Below are 18,804 nucleotides of genomic sequence, written 5' to 3' on the forward strand. Positions count from 1 at the left end.
AACATGCGGACAAGGCAAAAAGGACAAAAACATTGGCAGGAAGGATGTAGACATCTTGGGGTTTTTAAAAGTGACCTATTGAGGTCACTTTTGAGGGTTGGTTCTATTTAAAAAAAGCTTGTTTCATGATCATAAACTTCTTTGGTTGAGTCCTAAAAAGTTTCTGTCCAAGCTGCATGTTTCCTCCGGCTCAGTTATTTATAACTTTGCAGTAGGATTTTTCTCGGCTGCTGAGAGGAACTATGTTAATCCCCTAAATCCCCAGGAAAGAATGTGAAAGATTTACCTTGTATGGCTGAAAGGGATGAACAGGAGAAGAGTGGAGCAGAGAGAGAGAGAGAGAGAGAGACGCACAAATGCATTAACCAGGGTTAAAAATAGCAACGAGAAAAGCACATTTTAAAACAGACCTGAAGCAGCGAGGCAGCCGAAGATGGAGCTGATGAAACCCTGAAGTGTTTCAACCACCATGATGTAAGCTGTTTTCTTCCAAATTTCTCCCAGCAATTCTGCTAATGGACGGTTCCATAAGTGATGACTGCTGATGAAAGGCCGCGATACGACACAGCGGCCTGTTTGAAGCCTCAGGAGCTGATCCAGGATGAAGACAGTCACGAGTAGAACGTCTCTGATCCCCCGATATAGGGTTTCCCATATGTTAGTGTCACAGTATGTGTGATGTGTTGAGTCTATTTCTCTTTGAATTTATAGAATGTGGACACACAGAATAAAATCTCACATATTTTTAGACAAAACAATTGATAGTGTGTGAGCACAAAACGAATGGCTGCAAAACATTCTCAGCAACTTACCACTGTTTAAAGCAAACTTCTTACATTTACTAAATTATCTTAAAGCTGAATTCCCACAAGGCTTAAACATTTTTACTAGTCAATAACCAATAAGACGACAGATGTGTTTTTAGATTTTTCTTTTTACATGTATTAAAAAATAAGGCTCGTTACAGTCACAAAACCATTCACACACTTTGATGTGGTGCAGTTATCTGCTTTCAGTCGACTTGAAATTTACTGATGTGAAAAGACTTGACGTCTGAATGTATGAGATCCCATAACTCACACCGCGGGCCAAACTCGCAGAAATGTCCAAGGATCGTCCTACTACACTATAACATGTTGTGATGAGGGGCTGTCTGCTGCTTCATTGTTGTTCATCGTTTCCAAACTCTTTACCAGCTCTCATCCAGGGCAACAAACTCCTGTAGGCGGACGAGATAAATTTGCTCTCGGCCTCTTGGCACCCTCTCGTCCTCCGAGCAGACAGACCACAGAGAGGTCATGTCCCTGTTATGTGACACCCTCAGTTAGCCAATATCCTTTACGCACACACACGCACACCTGCCACTCAAAACACACACATGCAGCATTGTTCACACCGGTGCTGTGTGTACCTGGCACACATGCAGACCTGCTGGGATCTTAATTTTGGCCTGGACTCAAAGCAAGGGGAGCTCCGAGCCACCCTGTAGCCAAAGATGAAGGCTACTCTCTGAAAAGCCCCCCCCCCCCCCGAACATGCCTGGGTTTACTGGCCCGGCCAACCTGCCTGATCTTTGTGCAGATGTGCTCCCATCCTGAGCCTGGTTCCGTCAGAGCTTTCAGCTGCCACCTTAGTGCTTGCTCAAGGGCTATATAGACTAAGTCCAAGGTTTATTAACAGGGTCTTTATTACGTTGTCGTTCATAGCATTCTGTCTATGTCCAAGTCTCACAGGAGACCACAAGATGGCAGAATTGTACGCAGAGAAACAAACTATTGGTAAGTCATCACTGAAAGGACAACATGAAAGAGATTTTTATGCTTTTAGCTGAAATCTATTGCAGACACAAGAGACAAATGTGGTTTAGTTGCATGGGACATACAGAAAACAGCAGCCACTGCCTCACCACACAATGGACCACTCCCATTATCTCCACCACGTTCACAATGAACCAACAGATCTCAGTCTCGCTTTGCCCCATTTTTTTTGTATTCATCCCTCGGCTGCTCTGTGTGTCTGTGCGTACACACCTTTGCGCTACAGGTTTAACAGGGAGCCTGATGTGACGTCAAGCTGGGGAGAAGGAAAAAGAGACAGCATTGCCATGGAAACCCATCTCCCTCCATTTCTCTATGATCTCTGATCTATCCTGGATCTGAGAACATGAAGGCTTTATTATTGCACAGGACCCCCCCCCCCCCCACACACACACACACACACACACAAGGGAAAATCATCTTTTAGACAGCGAGACAATCCTTTTATGAATGTAGAACAGAACTGGATGAGAGCCATGTTAAAATGTTTTGGGTTGGCAGCTCAGTCGCAGACTTTGTGTTTATCTTTAATGACAGACTGCTACGTAAATAGCTTTTATTAGCTGTTTAAAGTGCACCTCTGGTTGAGTTCCATTTATAGACTCATAAACGTCGAGGCATCACCAGCAATTTTTAAGAACTCTTTTCCCATTGGCTGGTGGCTCAGCGTTGAAGTGATTTCTGACTGTTTACCTACACCAGTGACTGCTACGGTGATGTCACCGAGTGTTGTCTTAAACCTTGACGGACGCCGTGCAGATGTTAGCAGATGTTTTTTTTTTTGTTATTCTGTGGTAAATCGAGTTACATACGCATGGCCAGTGTCTCATGTTTATTTCCTCAGGAGTGTTGAAAAATTAACATTCCACACTAGGAAATTGTTCCATCACATCCAGTGTTGAGTTGCACATGATGGAGCTGCTCTGTGGTATTTTTAGTTCAGGTTGTTAAGTCCTCATCTGTCTCAAAAACAGACTTTGTGTCTCTGGAGGCTTCTCCAGGCTGCTGCGCACATGTTGTCGTCCTCAGTCACATGGATTCTTTGCCGTGTGGGGTTTTTGAGCTTGTTCTGCATTGTTGACGTCATTTTCCCCCTGAATTCAGTGCGCTGGACTTAAATTGAAGATTTCGATGTTCACAGACAAACTCATCTGTGCGTTTGGCTTTAAATTAGATGACGCTGTCGGATACAGTTTCACTCCACTAATTTTTTTTTTCATGGTGCTGTCTAATATAGATTAGAAGTGAGGATGAGCACATATGTGCATGTGTGCACAGAAGTGGACACTGTTTGCTTACAGCTTATAAAGTGTGGACACCCTGCAGTGTAATTAACGGCTGTCTCTTTATATAACAAGTGCATTCTGCCTGTTGTGATGCTTCCACAATGTCAGTCGTTACCTGATGGTAATGCTAATTTTCATAGTTTAAATATATGTAGGTTCAATTTATTGATCACCCCACAGATGGCTGTAATTGTACAGCAGATCCATGATGCACACTGGCCAAACCAAAGACGGGTTTATGACTGAGCAGGGGGAGGGCGAGAAGGACTGCAGTGAGTCCAACACACACACACACACACAATCGCAGGGGCTGCCTGAGTGTTTACAGTGCTGTGTGAGGGGGGATCCTGGGAGGGAGCTATTTTTAGCTCTGGTTTCATCATTCCTCTCCCTTCGCTCTGCGTGCAGCTGCAGGCTGGTGCTGCATTCTAATGAAGAGACGAGCGGATGGGAGTAAAACACCTTCTGCCTGCTTCACCCATGCAGGGAAAACGGACAGCTGTGGCCTCTCTTTCACTTATCCGGTGTGGGTTTCCCTTCCACACTTCCACTTTGCGATGAAGTGAGAAGGAGAAGCAGCGCAAAATGTAAATTTACACGAGAGCTGAGCTCTGGTTACGACCTGTGACCAGGCAGTGAACTCGAGCCTCAGCCTGCAGTGTCGTAATGGCCGACAGGAATGTTAACAGTCAGTCGTGTGCTCCAGAACGGCTGCCTGCCACTGTTTCCTTCCCCAGGTTGCCACAACAGACTGTTCAGCATCTCACTGCTTCCCTCCTGACACTGCACAAGCCTCTCACTCCCCTTTATCATTCTTCATTCTGTGAAATGTTTGAGCAGCTTCAGCTACTTTGATTTGGTTTTCTGGCCCCTTAACGTTGCCATTTTGGTTCTCTCTCGCTTTTACTGCAACAGGAATCATGACAAAAAGCTGCAATTAATCACTGTGCACAGTCAGACCAAAAACAGAGCTCAACAAAGTGAATGTTGGACGTTCATTCAGCAGGTTGCCAGAAACATGTCTCCAAAAGCAGGATAAAGTTGGTGCATCCCTGGAAGAGAGAGAAAAAACAGATCACGATCTCCATATCAGCTTTTTAAACTGATAACATGGAGAAGACAGCTTTATTTATTTGGCACATTTCAAACAATGGGAACTCAGGGTGATTTACAGAGGAAAAGAAGAGCATTTAAAAAAAAACATGATAAACATTAGACAGCAGATTAAATTCAGTACAGCAATGACAAAATTAATTCAATTCAATGCAATTCGTACGGTGAAATCATACGGTGAAACCAAAAGACAAATAAGTCAACAGTAGATCTAAAACACACCATTGGTGCAATAACGAGCTCTGAATGCAACAGAGAAAAGAAAAAAACAAAGTTAAATTTTTCTTTTCTAAGTTGGAGCAGCAGCATCTGGATGAGCTGAAAAGAGCAGACAAAAGATGTTACACCCTGCTGATGATGAATGTGTGAATCGCCCTGTAAAATAAATTGCCTGACATGAGATCATTAATTCTTATTATTTGCCTGAGATGATAGATGAGTTGATCTGTGATTTGAGGGATGGCAAGATACACACGAAGTGGAAGGACTTCATTTTTCTGTGGGTTCAACTGTAAAAAAAAAAAATAAAAAAATTGCAGCCATCTTTTTATACTTTGAATGTAAATGACAATTTAAAGTGGAGGAAATCTGGTCAATTTCGCAGCTACAATAATTAGTGCATCATCTGCGTAAGGGTAGAAATATTTGTTTCCTACTAGCCTATAGTTTGAAAATAAAACTCGGGCTGAGCACAGAGCCCAGGGGAACCCCACAAAGCAGAACTGAACTTCAGCATCTAAGCTCACTTCAACCAACATGAAAAGGTCTCAAACCAGTTTGAGCTATTTTACTGACCCCTACCCACTCCTCAAAGTGGGTTAGCAAAAGTTTTTTTAAAGAATGACACAGTAGTCGTTACCAGAGTTACCAGAAATTGTGTTTACATTTTTATGCTGCAAAAAAAAAAAAAAATTCATGTTTTATTCAGACTCTGTGGTCAACTGAATACAATTTAGCATCCAACCAGCTTCCTGCAAACAGTAGCAAAAAGTAATAAAAGAGTTGGTGGGTGGTCCTGACTTCACAGTCTGTAAAACGTTGTCCGAATTAGAGACCCTGGGACAAAGACATGTGTCAATCCTCAGGAAATGAGATTTGAACCAGGAGACCTTGGATGTCCCAATGGTGCTTCCAGTTCAGAGTGTGCATATTTTGGGAAATTATCTTGCTGTACCCGTCTCTTTGAAGGGAAATGGCCATGGAGACGAAACAGCAAACAACTCATAATGGAATCAGAGGTTCCCAAAGAAAGGCCTATTGATAGCCCTTGCCGAATGGAAAACGGACATATCTGGGATGAACTGGTGTATTTTCCTTTCTTCAACCTTTCATCTCAACCCCCCCCGATTCCCCAGTGTTTTTACGTAACTGCAGTCATCAGTGCTTCCCTTTAACGTCACCAGATCCGTATTACATGGTAGTCACCACATCTATTCTTGGAAATATAAACTGAAATTTGCTCCAAAGCAGCACAGTGTGGTTTGTTTAGAGAGACGGGTTACGTCACGGCAATTGAGATGCCAGTAGCAGAGGGCTGTGTTTGAGCTGGAGGAGGCACTGGATGAGGCCGATAAATGGGAGACCCTGGGCTTGCAGTCAAACCCGAAAAGAAGCAGTAATGGCTTTGATAGATGCTGGAGATTTTCCATCCTGTGAAAACAACTTAACATGTTTTCTTATGCACGGGTCCCTCGTGACTAATGCCTGGCGAGTTCATGGGATGTGCCTTTTGTAGTGCAGTATAATAGCAGTGTTGTCATTTTAAATACTGATTTCACTGCACATATACCAACCTTCTGTCTGTCAGTTCACTTCATTCTTACAATCGAACCTCCACTACATCTCGGAGGGAATTATTGTACTTGCTATTTTTATTTGATGGCTCTTGCCACCAGCCCCGACACAAGTGTTTTCACACTTTGATACACAAAGTAAACAAAAAACACAAAGTTTAAAAAAAGGTCGCTTGTCATTCAAACCGCAGTTTGCACACACAATTTATTTCTGCTGTCCTCAAAACCCTGGTGTTGCAGTTTCAAATGAACGGATTAGACACTGTTAGATGTTTCGAGAATAGCCAAATGATTAAATTTAGAAAGCTAACCACGGAGTGCATGCTTTAAACAATGAGGTCTATGTTTCCATCTATTAGATGATCTTACGAAGGTTGGCCTGCAGGCTCAGTGGTAGAGCAGTGAGTTGGGATAAAGAAGGCCCTGCCCAGCCACTAAGGGCAACGCTGGTGCCGGTCCTGTGCCCGGATAAAATGGGAGGGTTGCAGCAGGAACGTGTGGAACACGTTCCACCGTGGTGACTGCTGAAGGGCCAAGCTGAAAGCCGCTGATCTTTGACTAAGGTTGCAGCACCGCAGATATGGAGGTGAGTGGGTTGAAGGTCGTATTATTCTACTGTTCTGTTTTCTTACATTACTATTCTAAAGGTCACACAACGAGTAAGAGAGTCGTTGCTTTCTGACATTGTGCCACTATCTGGTGTCTCACTTTATTTTTCAAAATGTGTGTGAAATTGATTTACTGGGTGTAATAACATGTTTGCTCAGGGTAAATGAGTCAGATGGAGCAAAGAGGAGCTCGGTATGTTCATATAATGTCCATGGGAAGATGGATCGTACACTGAACTGGTTTGGATTCTGTCAACAAAAACGTTAACGAAGGATCAACGGAGGTTCTCCGCAGTCATTTAATTGTTCTAAGTTCTGCGCACCAGACGTGGAGCTAATCTGATCTCCAACAACGACTGCACAGAAAATGAATTATTGTTAATCAGTAGGTTCAATCCCTCCAACGTGACTGAAGAGGTGAGTGGAGGACAAAGCTTGTGTACAGCAGCAGGGAAAATAAAGCCAAGTACTGCAGTGATGGTCATCACAGAAGGAAAGAGACAACGCATGGGCTCTGTGCTGGAGGGAAGAATGGGCCAATCAACCAGTCCCGCGGCTCATCACACAATATTTCAGGGTACAAAAATGGGGTAGTTTGCATTTTAAAGCTATAAAATAGTGGTGGTATCAAGTAGGTGGAGATGATTTACGTCGATTCCTTTCTGTTTACATAAAGTCCAGAGAAAACAAGATCCAAAAATAGATTTGAATTTACTTTATCAATCCCCATGGAGAAATTGTGGACAGGCTGCCAGAGTTAGGGCACTTAGGGTTCAGTCTCTTGTCCAGGGACACTTAAACATGTCGAATGACCCTGAGGTTCATGGACAACTGCGTAACACACTGGTCCACAAGCCCTGGTCCGCAGCGTCCTTTACATATCACAGAGCTAACGTGAGTAACGGGATTTTTGTGCTCTAGTGCCCCCCCCCCCCCCCAAAAAAAAGCAACATCAAAGAGAAATTACTCCTGGAACTGAAGACACAAAAGTAATCGGGGAGGGGGGGGGGAATCCTATTTAACACTCTACTTAACACTTTGACACTCGCTGTCGGTTGACAGGTTAAAAAGCTCTTCAACATTTAAGAAGACATGACTGAAGCTATCTGGAGATTGACTGCAATCAGTAAAAAAGTCTCTTTTTTTCCTTAAAACCTTGTAAGGACGCATTTTGTTCAGCAAGAAAATCTTCAGATGTACAAACTTTTTAAAGGTTTAATATAACCATCGTTATATTAGACCAAGCTGCTGTTATGCAATTAACAAACGTAAAGACTTTGATGTCACCACCATTGAACCTCCAGCTTGTAGTTAGATTTAGTGCACTGACTTCTTCTGCAATAGCCTTTAGTTCCTTTGGTTTAAAGGAAGACTTTGGGATTTTTCAAGCTGTTCTCAATAGAAACTTGTAAAATATCTATACACGGGATACAGGGTCTTGCTTGCTTCGAGTTCCACAAGTCACAGGTGGACTTCAAAGTGTTTTTTTTTGTAAAAATGGAACAAGAGCTGTACTCTGCAAAAAAAGGTTCAGTCACGTTTCTATTAAAACCAGCTTGAAAAGTCCCAAACTCCTCCTTCAAAAGAAACATACTTTTAATAATCTGGGATAATGCTACATGTGCAGGCAGTAGGCGAGAAATTGTAGTTTTATTGGCAGTTCCAAACACAATAATCATTAATCTCAACAGTTTGCATCTTTTGTCTTCTTTCTAAATTAGCATTTCATCAGGGCTTTTAGTCAATAACAGTAAACAAGCCCCCAAATGTGGTTTAAAAAATGGCATATCAGTCCTAATAAAATGCTGTGAACGTCGGAGCTTAGCCAGTGGGGATGGATGGATGCAGTCATTTATTCCCTTACATTTTCTCTCCCAGGCAGCTGGAATAACGTGGCACAAATGGAGCATTTTAATTAAAACTGCTGAGACACAGTGATCCTGGAAGAAGGCTTGGCAGCCGCCAACGTGTCTTCCCTCTCTCTTACCCCTGTGTAGGCAGCCGCACAATATGGTGCATCTAATTCAGTTGGAGAAAACCAATAACAGGAAGCCAATTACTACCTTCACAGGGAGCCCGGATCCTCTCCGAGCTCTGTACACAGAGTCACTACAGGTCTGAAGATGAGTATGTGATCACTGCAAATCTGTGATGTGCAGGACAACAACAGATTTACGTACGATGATGATATGTTATCCATTATAGATGAGACAAATTATTAAATATTCATCACCAGATCCTCAGAGTTGGACCCCCGAACAGTTCCATGATCCCCACCTAGATCCCTAGATCCCCATCAGTGAACACACATTTTCAGCTTATTTTTCACCATAACCTGGCTCCTACATGCTGTGTTATACGATAAGTGACTACGTCCTGCAAAGAGGGCCCGGTAGCTCAATGGGTAGAGCATCGGGTTGGGATGGAGAAGGCCGCGGGATCGAACCGAGGGCCACCTCGGTGGCGAGCCTGGATGAAAATGGGAGGGTTGCGGCAGGAAGGGCATCTGGCATAAAACGACAAATCCACGAGTGGAATGTGTTCTGCTGTTCCTGTTCCTGTTTATCCGGAATCGGAAATATGCACTTATAAATATTACTATGCACTTATAAATATTAATATGCACTTGCAAAGATTACCCTCTGGAACAGAGGGTAATACATCCAAGACAAGTTAGGGATGAGACAGTTGCAAGTGTTTGTGCATTTGCTTTGAAGCAAAGAATGTGAATAGAGAATTTCCCAAAGGGCTAATGGAAAAGCATTTTGCTGAGAGTAAACGGTCTCTCTGCTGAAAAGAGCAATGATTGTATCATCAGGGAGACATAAACAGAAGACTTTGCATTGTTTCTCAGCTTGCAGTATCAACAATGCTGCAGAAAAAGGCCCCACTCTTACTCTTCATTTCTGTCTGCAGGACCTTACTCTATTTCCGTTAGGGCTGCCTTGTCTTCTGTAATTGCTCATCTAGACTTCCACAGTTGGCCTTGTTCACTAAAGCATGCTGATCACATTAAGTGTGCAGCTTTGGGGCAGTGGAATAACAGGACATCAGTGTGTTTACGCCCGGCAGCTGGAATACATCCACGACCAGCAGCGGAAATGACTGAAAATGATCAAGGATGGTCACATGAGGCTTAAGGACCAACGTAATCAGATGACCATTCAGCTGGGGATTCTCTAATTCGCTAATTGCCCGGTTCGGCTTTCTCTTTTTCTTCTCGTGACACAGTCAATGTGCTTCGGACATGAGGAACTGGGTGTTTCACTGTGTTTGGGTCGACATCAATCCCATTATTTCTTATGTCTGGTGTGTTTGGAAAATGTGATTTGTCTTGATTAGACCAAAATATGATTGCAAAGAGAGGACACCGCAAGGTCATGGACATAATTACAACTTTCCATCACTTTAATACGGTCGAAGTTTATAACATTAGCTTTGTGTCTATAAATGTATTACTATTGAATTATTCAGTGTATAAAAATTGAGACTTTCAATGCTTCATATGTGCATTTTTATCCTTCTAGTAAAGCTTGTTGGCAGCAGGTTTTTCATACTGTTGTGTAATTTTAGCAGGAACATTTACACACTTTAAATGCAGTATACTGTATAACAAATGATGAAAAAAATGTAGAAACACCAACACACTTTTGTATATGTCTTTTGGTTTTATTTAATCAAATAATTGGTGGCGGCAGTGGCTCAGTTGGAAGAGTGGCCGCCCACAAACCATAGCCTGAACACAAGTTCAAGTGTTCCTGGGCAAGACCCTGAACCCCCCAACTGCCCATCCCCATCCAGCCAGTGTTCTTTAACTCTTTGACTGCAGCTTCTCCTACACCAGCTCAATGGAGCTCAGATCTGGCGATTGAGCTTGCCAAGCCATCACCGAGAGCAAACCAGCAGATAGTTGTCACACAACTGGGAAGAATGCATGGGCTCATTCTCGAGCTGCAAAACAAAGTTATCCCCAATCAGTCGTTGCCCAGATGCATTGCACATAATTCGTACCACCCGCTCTCTCATTGCCAAAGCTCATCCCCCAGATCATCACACACATCCAAGCTTCACTGGTGGTTCTTGGCAGGTATCTATTATCTTTTCCTGAGCTCTGTGTCTGACTTTTGTTCTTCACTTGGCTCGTTGACTTATCAGTCCACAAGACATTTTACACTGTTTGTGCCCACCGCCACCTTTTCTTCTGATTCACCGACCTCAGCAGGTTTAGTTTTTCTTGGCCCCTCTGCCCATGACACCAGTGACCTGAGTCTCCTGTACACAGTGTCTGTGCACACTGGTTTCTCTCTCTTTTTTCATTCAACGATGCAGCCAGCTCGAGAGGAGTAAGGTGACTGTTTTGTACTTTTGTTTTGTCTTCTTGGCCAGATGTGCTGTTGGGCCTTGCACCTTCTGTCCAGTTGCAGCATGTCTCTGGAGACTGTACACCTTTTGACTAAATCTTTAGTTTCTTTGGGTAATCAGATTATCTACTTGATGCATGTAGCCCTTGTCCTACGTTCCACTTTCCTGGTTAGCTGTTGTTGCTAGTTAATTGTTCATTCTTTTTGCCTCAGTATGCTGCTTTTCTGCGCACAGCCGTGTGCTTGTGGGTGTCTGTATGGTACATGCAGGATCATTATCTGGAAAACGTGGCAAGTGACAGATTTGAATGTCAAATAGTTGTGAGCACAAAGGACTTTGTGACATTTCCATTTCAGAGCATTGACCTCTCTGCAGTCTGTTGTCATCGTTGCAATCTGCTCAGATGTCCACTGTGCTAATGTCGCACATAAACCTTCGGCTGTGTACCGCTTGCGGGAACTTGCTCATCTCACTTCATTTTCACCTTGGAGAGGATCTGCCTTCACGCCCTCAGAGGGTGAGGTGACAAAGGGTGATGCTGCATTTCTGGGAGGAAGGTGTGAAGCTGGGCAATAGTTTCGAGCTTTCCTTCATTCATGTAAAACAGGTTGGATACGACATTATAATCAATTCCAAGGTCGAGGGTGTTGACCTTTATAAATTCTCCAAATGAGGGAGTGGATAATGTCTCTACGGAATAGTTGTACGCCCTCTGTGTTGTTTCACTTTCACTAGTAAATTGCTGTTTCCAATCCTCACTGACGGTCACGACCTTTGGGTGGTGACTGCAATGATGAAAAATTTGGACATGAGCGGCTGAAATGCGTTTCCTCTGTAGACTGCTTTGAGCTCAGACATTCGGGGGAAGCTCGGAGTACTGGTTGGAGACCCCGGCAACGATCCAATACACAATGGAGATGTTAAAAATCTCGTTTTAGCCGGAAACATCTCTGGAGGAGCTGGAGAGGATGGGAGGGTCGACCTGGATGCTGCCCAATTTCAACATGTCACAATCTATCAATCTAATCTAAGTACTTTGTACTTAGACAGAGAAATTGGCTAAAAATCCACCAAAGTATTTTTATATTTGGGTGAATCAGAATGACATTTTAAATAAACTAGAACATTTTGGCACGAGCTGATTGAATATTTAAATGCTAGTATCCAGAACAATTAACAAAATGAAGGTGTGTAAGAGCATTTGTTTTACTATGTTTTTTTGTGTGTTTCTGTGCGCTATCAATGTGTGTGTGTGTGTGTGTGTGTGTGTGTGTGAAAATGAAGCGGACGTCTCCGCAGAGCTACGTCTGGCCACCTCTCACACCAGTTTTCTGTTCATTTAAATGACAAAATTTTGAGCAGGTTTTTGCAAATGTTTTCGCCATTTTAAATCCAAACTTTACTAAAAGTCATAGCACACCGTTCCTGACCGAGACGGTTGTTTTTGATAATTCTTGGGTGTTCTCATAGCTGCAGGACCGGTTATACCGGTTTTGTTGGTTTTATTCAATACAGTGAGTGTAAATGGACCACAACACACGCAAACATGATAAACTATTTGTTTTAAAGCACAATTTAGCACATAATAAAATGGTGGAATCAAATCTGCATGTTGAGCTTTATGTCACAAAAAATAAATTCTGCTTTTTGCTGAACTTCCCAAAGGTCGGGCTGTGCTGCTTGTTCCTCAAGTCTTCGGTCCAACTAATATTCAGCAACAGAATGATGAATACAGATAAAATGGAGAAAGACGGCGTTGACATAGAAGGAGTAAATGTCGGGGTGTCATCATTGAAAACAAGTTGTGTTGAAAGACATCACCTACTCTAAACAACAACCAAAAAAAAAAATAGAGACAGAACAAATTGGAAAAGCAAACGCGTTTCAGTCAAAGGGGTGAATTTATGGACCCAACTTGAGGACGAATTTAAACAGTGCGCTTGATTTAAGAAGCCGTCCAGCTGTTCGAAAGTAGCAGCTGAAGACCTTCATGTGTTTGGGTCTAGGGACGACAAATTGTTACGTAGAATTCTGCATGTGTGTCGTTTGTTGTCTATTTGATTATTGCATGGTGAACTCCTCAATATCTCAGATATTTATTAACTGATTAATCTTGGGTATGAAGGGAAACATAATGATGCGTAGGTGATTACAGTGGGGTAGGGTTTATAAATAAGCTTCAGCCCACTCCCTTTCTGTCTCGTTGGAGAGGACATCAATCATCATATGATGGAGCGCTGATTGTAAATTATCCCAAGATGCATCTCTAATATCTAATTATAAAGCCTAAAGTCATCTATTGCTTGACACTAGCCCATTTACACTGATTTTGATTCATGGCCACTGTATGTGAAAAAAAAAAAAAAAGGCCAATTATGCAGCCCACCTCTTTCGTGATAAGTAGTCAAGGACTTCCTACAATGCTGAGATAACACTGCTGCAATAATAATCACTGGCCTCGCTTCATATTTCATAAAGAGCAATTCCTTGTCTGCACGGGTTCTGCATTTGAATGCGCGGCTGAATTCCTCCTCTGTGCCCGATCCGTCATGGCTGAGGAAACACAGCTCGTCTTCTCTCATTAGCAGTCAGCATGGGAAAAGTGGCTCAGTGACATCAGAGAGGGATTTACCTCGTAGGATCAAAGCCACCCTTGATATTTTAGCGCCCTTCATCACGTCGCTCTGCGTCCCATCTCCTCCCACACCCACCCACATGAGTCAGCCATCTGGGATGTTTTCAATAGACTGGGTGCCGCACATTAATGCCTCTTTAGCATGGGAAATCACTTTCACACGTATGTGCACCACACACACGATTTTTTTTCTTCAAGTAATTTCACGCTCCACCAATCAGGAATGGAAACCCTGATTGGGTCTTATGCTCATTTTCAGTTTAGAGCCTAAAATAATAAGTGGACATATTTAGTTTTTCTAGACACAAGTGTTCTCAACGATTCTCAACCATTACAGAGCTTCGGTACTTGATTGTACAGTTTGTTGGACTGATGCTTGACAATAAAAAACAATAAAAAAAAAAAAATCTTTCTGAGCTGCTCATTTAACACCGATGACAGAAAGGCGTACGTCTCGAGATAATTGGACTGCAAATATCCCACGCTACCTTAGGTGATCAATAAATCGATTCTCATGGATTCGAGCATCAATCCTGTGCATGGGATTAACAGTTGAAGATGTTTTTTTCATCGCCCTGCACTGACAGAGCCTGTTAAATAATGACTGAAAACTGTGGCTCTGCTAATGCTCACTTCATCTCACGATGCTCTCTGAGGCTCCGCTGTGTTTCTGGGTGATGCGGGCAAACACTTTACTTATGAATATAGGATAATTACAACACTGGCTTTTCATCAATTCCATTCCTTCCTCTGTACGTCAGACAGCAGATATTGTAGTGGGAGCTCAGTGTTAGCTCCTTCTAATGCCTTGTCTCCCCAGAGGAAGCGCAGGTAGCTCAATATTTCAAATATGAATCCCATTATTGGCTGGCTCTGATGCATCCAAGTCGGCCGCCCACGTTACAGCGGTTCAACCAGCAGTGAGTGAAAAGAGCCGACACAAACACAGAGAAACTGACACGGTTTCTGCTTAATTTATATACCTTAAAAGATGCCTTTAATTATTAAGAACTTGCTTGTTATGGTTGTAGTTTAAATAGAACATGAACGCAAATGCCGTTAAACCTCCCATTGACTTCCCTTTATCAAAATATCTCTACTTTTTAGCTGCAAAATGCCTCCAGATGACATCACTCGGAGGAACCTTCAGTTCGGATTATGTCATCTTGTTGCTCACACTGTGGAGTTTGTGATCATGGTCAACCTGCTTTTCCAGAGCTCCACCAAATGATATTGTCTGAACTCGTAATCATGAAAAATGTCATCTGGAGGCGTTTTTTCTCCTAGAATCAAAGGAATATTTTATTATAAGGAAGTCAGAGTGAAGTTTAAAAGAATTAATGTATATTTACACCCCAAACTGAAGCCATAGAGGGCAAGTTGAAATTGGATGAAGTCGCATTTTAAGTTGAAATTATTAATTACTTTAGGGGGTTTGCTAAGTTATAATGGCCTAAGTGTCCACGCTGCCACAATTGTAAATTTAATGGGAGCTTTGGTTCCTTCTGTGCCAAGTAATCAGCCGCATTAACGTACAGTGATTTGTCTTGAACTGTGTTAAATTCAGGAGCAAAAGTCTTAACTTTCAGAATGACAGATGCAAGAAATGCTCTGTTACTGCTGGAGGAGTCCAACAGAGATGGATTTAGTCAATGCTTCTCATCTACTAATACAGAGGGGGGTGGGTTTGCAGGAAATAATGTATTTGTCACCACAGTTCATCAAAAAATGGTAAACAAGAAAACAGCCACTTTCTGCCATTTTCGGCCGAGGATCATCTTCCCTCTTCAATGGAACCATGCAATCGGTTTTCCGTTGGAGGTGCAGCATTCCATGCGTGTCCGGTCGGTTCGAGAATCAGCCGGTTCTGCTTCATTTGGGGGAAAGTTTCATTCATAAAATAAAAAAAACAAACAAACAAAAAAAAAAAAACCACAAGAGGCTAAAGAGAAGCTTCATATAGGGGAGTTTCAAGTCTGCAATCACACATCATCAAACAAGTGTAAAAACCCAACCCCACCTCTGTGCTTGCACAACTGGAATCCAGTGTTTTTGACAGTTAGGATGAAAAAACTGTGTGACACCCGTGTCCACTGTTGAGAGACGCGATCAGCCATTTTGCTGCATGGCAATAAAAGCGGTGCAGTTTCAACATGTTTCCAAGACATCATTCTAAAGCAAAGTGCCTCTTGATTGATACTAGTTTCTTTGCATTCTGGAGAGAGTTTAAAGTAAATTGATATTTGGCATAAATTATCTTGTATCCACTGAACACGTCAGTTAAAAACAAATGTCTCACTTTTTGTTCAGTGTTTGACTCTTAAATTCTCAGTTTGTCTCTTCTGCAAAACGCCTGCTCAGCAAGCTGGATATACGAGTCTATTAAATAATCCTTAGAGTGTTTGGCTTTTCATAAATGACTGCCAGCTGACAGAGGAGTGAATGCTTAATGTCAAGGGCGAAGGAGAATTTAAAAAAACCCCAGCTCACTCAGTATTTGAGCCAACAGCCACTTAGCAGCCGTGAGCTCCATTGTGAAATGTCCTCGAATGCTACCGGTGGCTCTAGCTTCACCGACTGACTGATTTCTGTGAACTCGTTCGAGGTGTTGATGCAGTTTAAGGGAGCTCGGAGGAAGTGAGTGACTTTTGTTTTCTGTGTGCGATCAAGGATGAGCACAATCAGTCATGAGTGAACAACAGATGAAGCAGCTGAATGGAAACGCTTCTAAGTGTTGTTGTTTTGTTGTCGTCCCTCTTCCCCCCCGGCTTTTTGCAGCTGCTCCGCACTCTTCAAGCCACTGCAACCGTCTGGTCCATTTATTACTGCCTCCCACTTCCTGTTTTTGCACTTGTCATATTGATTACTGTGTGTGTGTGTGTGTATGTGTGTGTGTGTGTGAGAGAGAGACTCTGCCTGCGTAGGTGTTTTGTAGTCAGCGATGTACACAAGGCGGTTACGTATGCGTGGACTGTTTGTTTCCATGTATACAACTGCTCCCGACTCAAACTGTGAAAGTGCAGATGATGAAACTCGTCGGTTGTGACGTATGAAAAACACAAAGCAACTTTTGGAGGAAGTGAAAGAGCTGCCTGTGGTGCAGACCCACATGGAGCCCTCAGCAGTCAGAGAGGATCTCCAGAGGTGAAACACAGAGGCAGAGTTTGCAGCATCTCCGGCTGCTTTTTGTAGATGCTCTAGCGTCTTCGTTCTCCCTCATAGCAGATGTGACATGAAAGTGACTTTAGTTCAACGCTAAATCTACTCGCGGTGTTCACCGTGTTCACTTTTGATGTGGCAAACTGCTGTTTCTCCCTTTGATTAAACCAGCCTGATGTCCTCTCATCTCGTTACTCAGACGGTTAAAAGCTCCCTGTGTCCAAACCCACGTAACGCACCCACACATTTCGGGTTTTATAAATGGAAAAAAAAAAATGTGAATCAGAATAACTTTTGTCTTGTTCAGAGTAGAATCTCATTGCTGGCCCAACTTTACCTAGTGGTCAGAGAATATAATCAATTTAGAGCCGATTGAAAAGGTTTTAAGTGAAGGAAACTTAATATACTACACCAGCAATACACATGAAGGGGCCTAGAAAACATGTTGGTCAGAACAAGCTCGTGCAGTTCTGATCCAGTGCCTCACCAACCTAGTGCAGTCAAAAAGCCAAGACCATTGACCTTTATGTCGCCACCCGCCCTGGAAGCGAAGGATGGGGCGATTAAAGTTTTCCGAAATGTGATGCTGCCAGTGAAAGTATGTTGTAGTGAAGTACTTTTTACACCGTGGTGGGACTGATCTCAGCACCAGGTAATTACGGCTAATTGGTGGAGAATCATTTTAAGGATTTACCATGTTAGGATATTCTAGAATAATATACTATTCTAGTACAGCATAGTTGGGGTGGCAGTGGGTCAGTTGGTAGCTTGGCCGCCCACTGACCATAGGGTCGGATGTTCACACCCCTCTCTCCCCGACCCCGGAGGGTTGTGCCACAAAAGGCATCCAAGTGTAGAAAACGTGGACCAAATGATCTGCTGTGGCAACCCGGAACTTACGGGATAAACCGAAAGGAAAGAAAAGTTATAATGGGCATTTATCAGGGCGTAGTTATCCAACCATGAGGAAAGTGAATGTGAATAAAATAGAACCCAGTATAAGTAGTTTGACGCTCTAAAATTAAGGAAGTCAAATCAGGTTTGCATGGTTTTAATTAGTGAATCCAATTACAAATGAAGTAAATGGAACTTAAGATGAAATTATTAGTTATTTCAAATACTTAGTCCTAGTAGTCTATACTGTCAAGAGTACATCCATCAGTGCAGAGTACATCTATCAGGTACTCTGTACTGTTAAAGGACACCTTCACTGATTGAATTTGCTTGTGTAGTACATGTATAATGCTGTTAAACCCTCTGAAATCCCTATATTAAAAACATCCTCCAGATGACATCGCTCGGAGGAGCCTTCTGTTATGATTATGTCATCTCGTTGCTTGTACTATGGAGGTTGTAATCGTGGTCCATCTGCTTTTCCAGAGCTCCTCTAGATGACATAGTCTGAACTTCTAATTATAAAAACCTCGTCCGGGTGACGTCCTTTAGAGTTAAATATAAGTATAATTCAACTGAATTTAATTTGACATAGAAATTCAGAGGACAGTTTAATGTCCCCCGACAGTAAGGCCATAAACGAAAGTTCAACATTGGTGAAGTCGACCTTTAAGTTATGTAAACTCATTACACTTTGTTTTTAAGACAATCAATTTGCCTGGTTTTAAAAGTAAGGTAGCCAATCAGAATTTACAGTGTTCAGATTTTTCTTATTTCCCAAACTGCTATTTCCCCGTAAGATTTATACGACTGAGTCAGTACATGAGTGGAAAATGGACTTATGCAATAGTAATCAATGGTAATAAACTTATACTGCTCTGCCTACTAGAAATTACTAGCGTTCATTTCATTTGCACCATGTGTTAACATTTGTTACGGTTATGTTCAGGCACGCAGCATGATTATGTTCTCAATTAAAGGAAAATGTTTTCAGAGATGAATCCATTTCTCGTTGAGGGTCAGATGGGGAGAACAATGCTGCTAGTTAGTTTGACTTATCATAAAGACTGGAAACAGCCAGTCTGTCTGCCATAAAATCTGCCTAGAAAAACCCCAAGTTGACTTCTCTTTTTAAAC

The sequence above is a fragment of the Channa argus genome, chromosome 9, assembly GCF_033026475.1.
Source record: "Channa argus isolate prfri chromosome 9, Channa argus male v1.0, whole genome shotgun sequence".
Classification (NCBI taxonomy): Eukaryota; Metazoa; Chordata; class Actinopteri; order Anabantiformes; family Channidae; genus Channa; species Channa argus.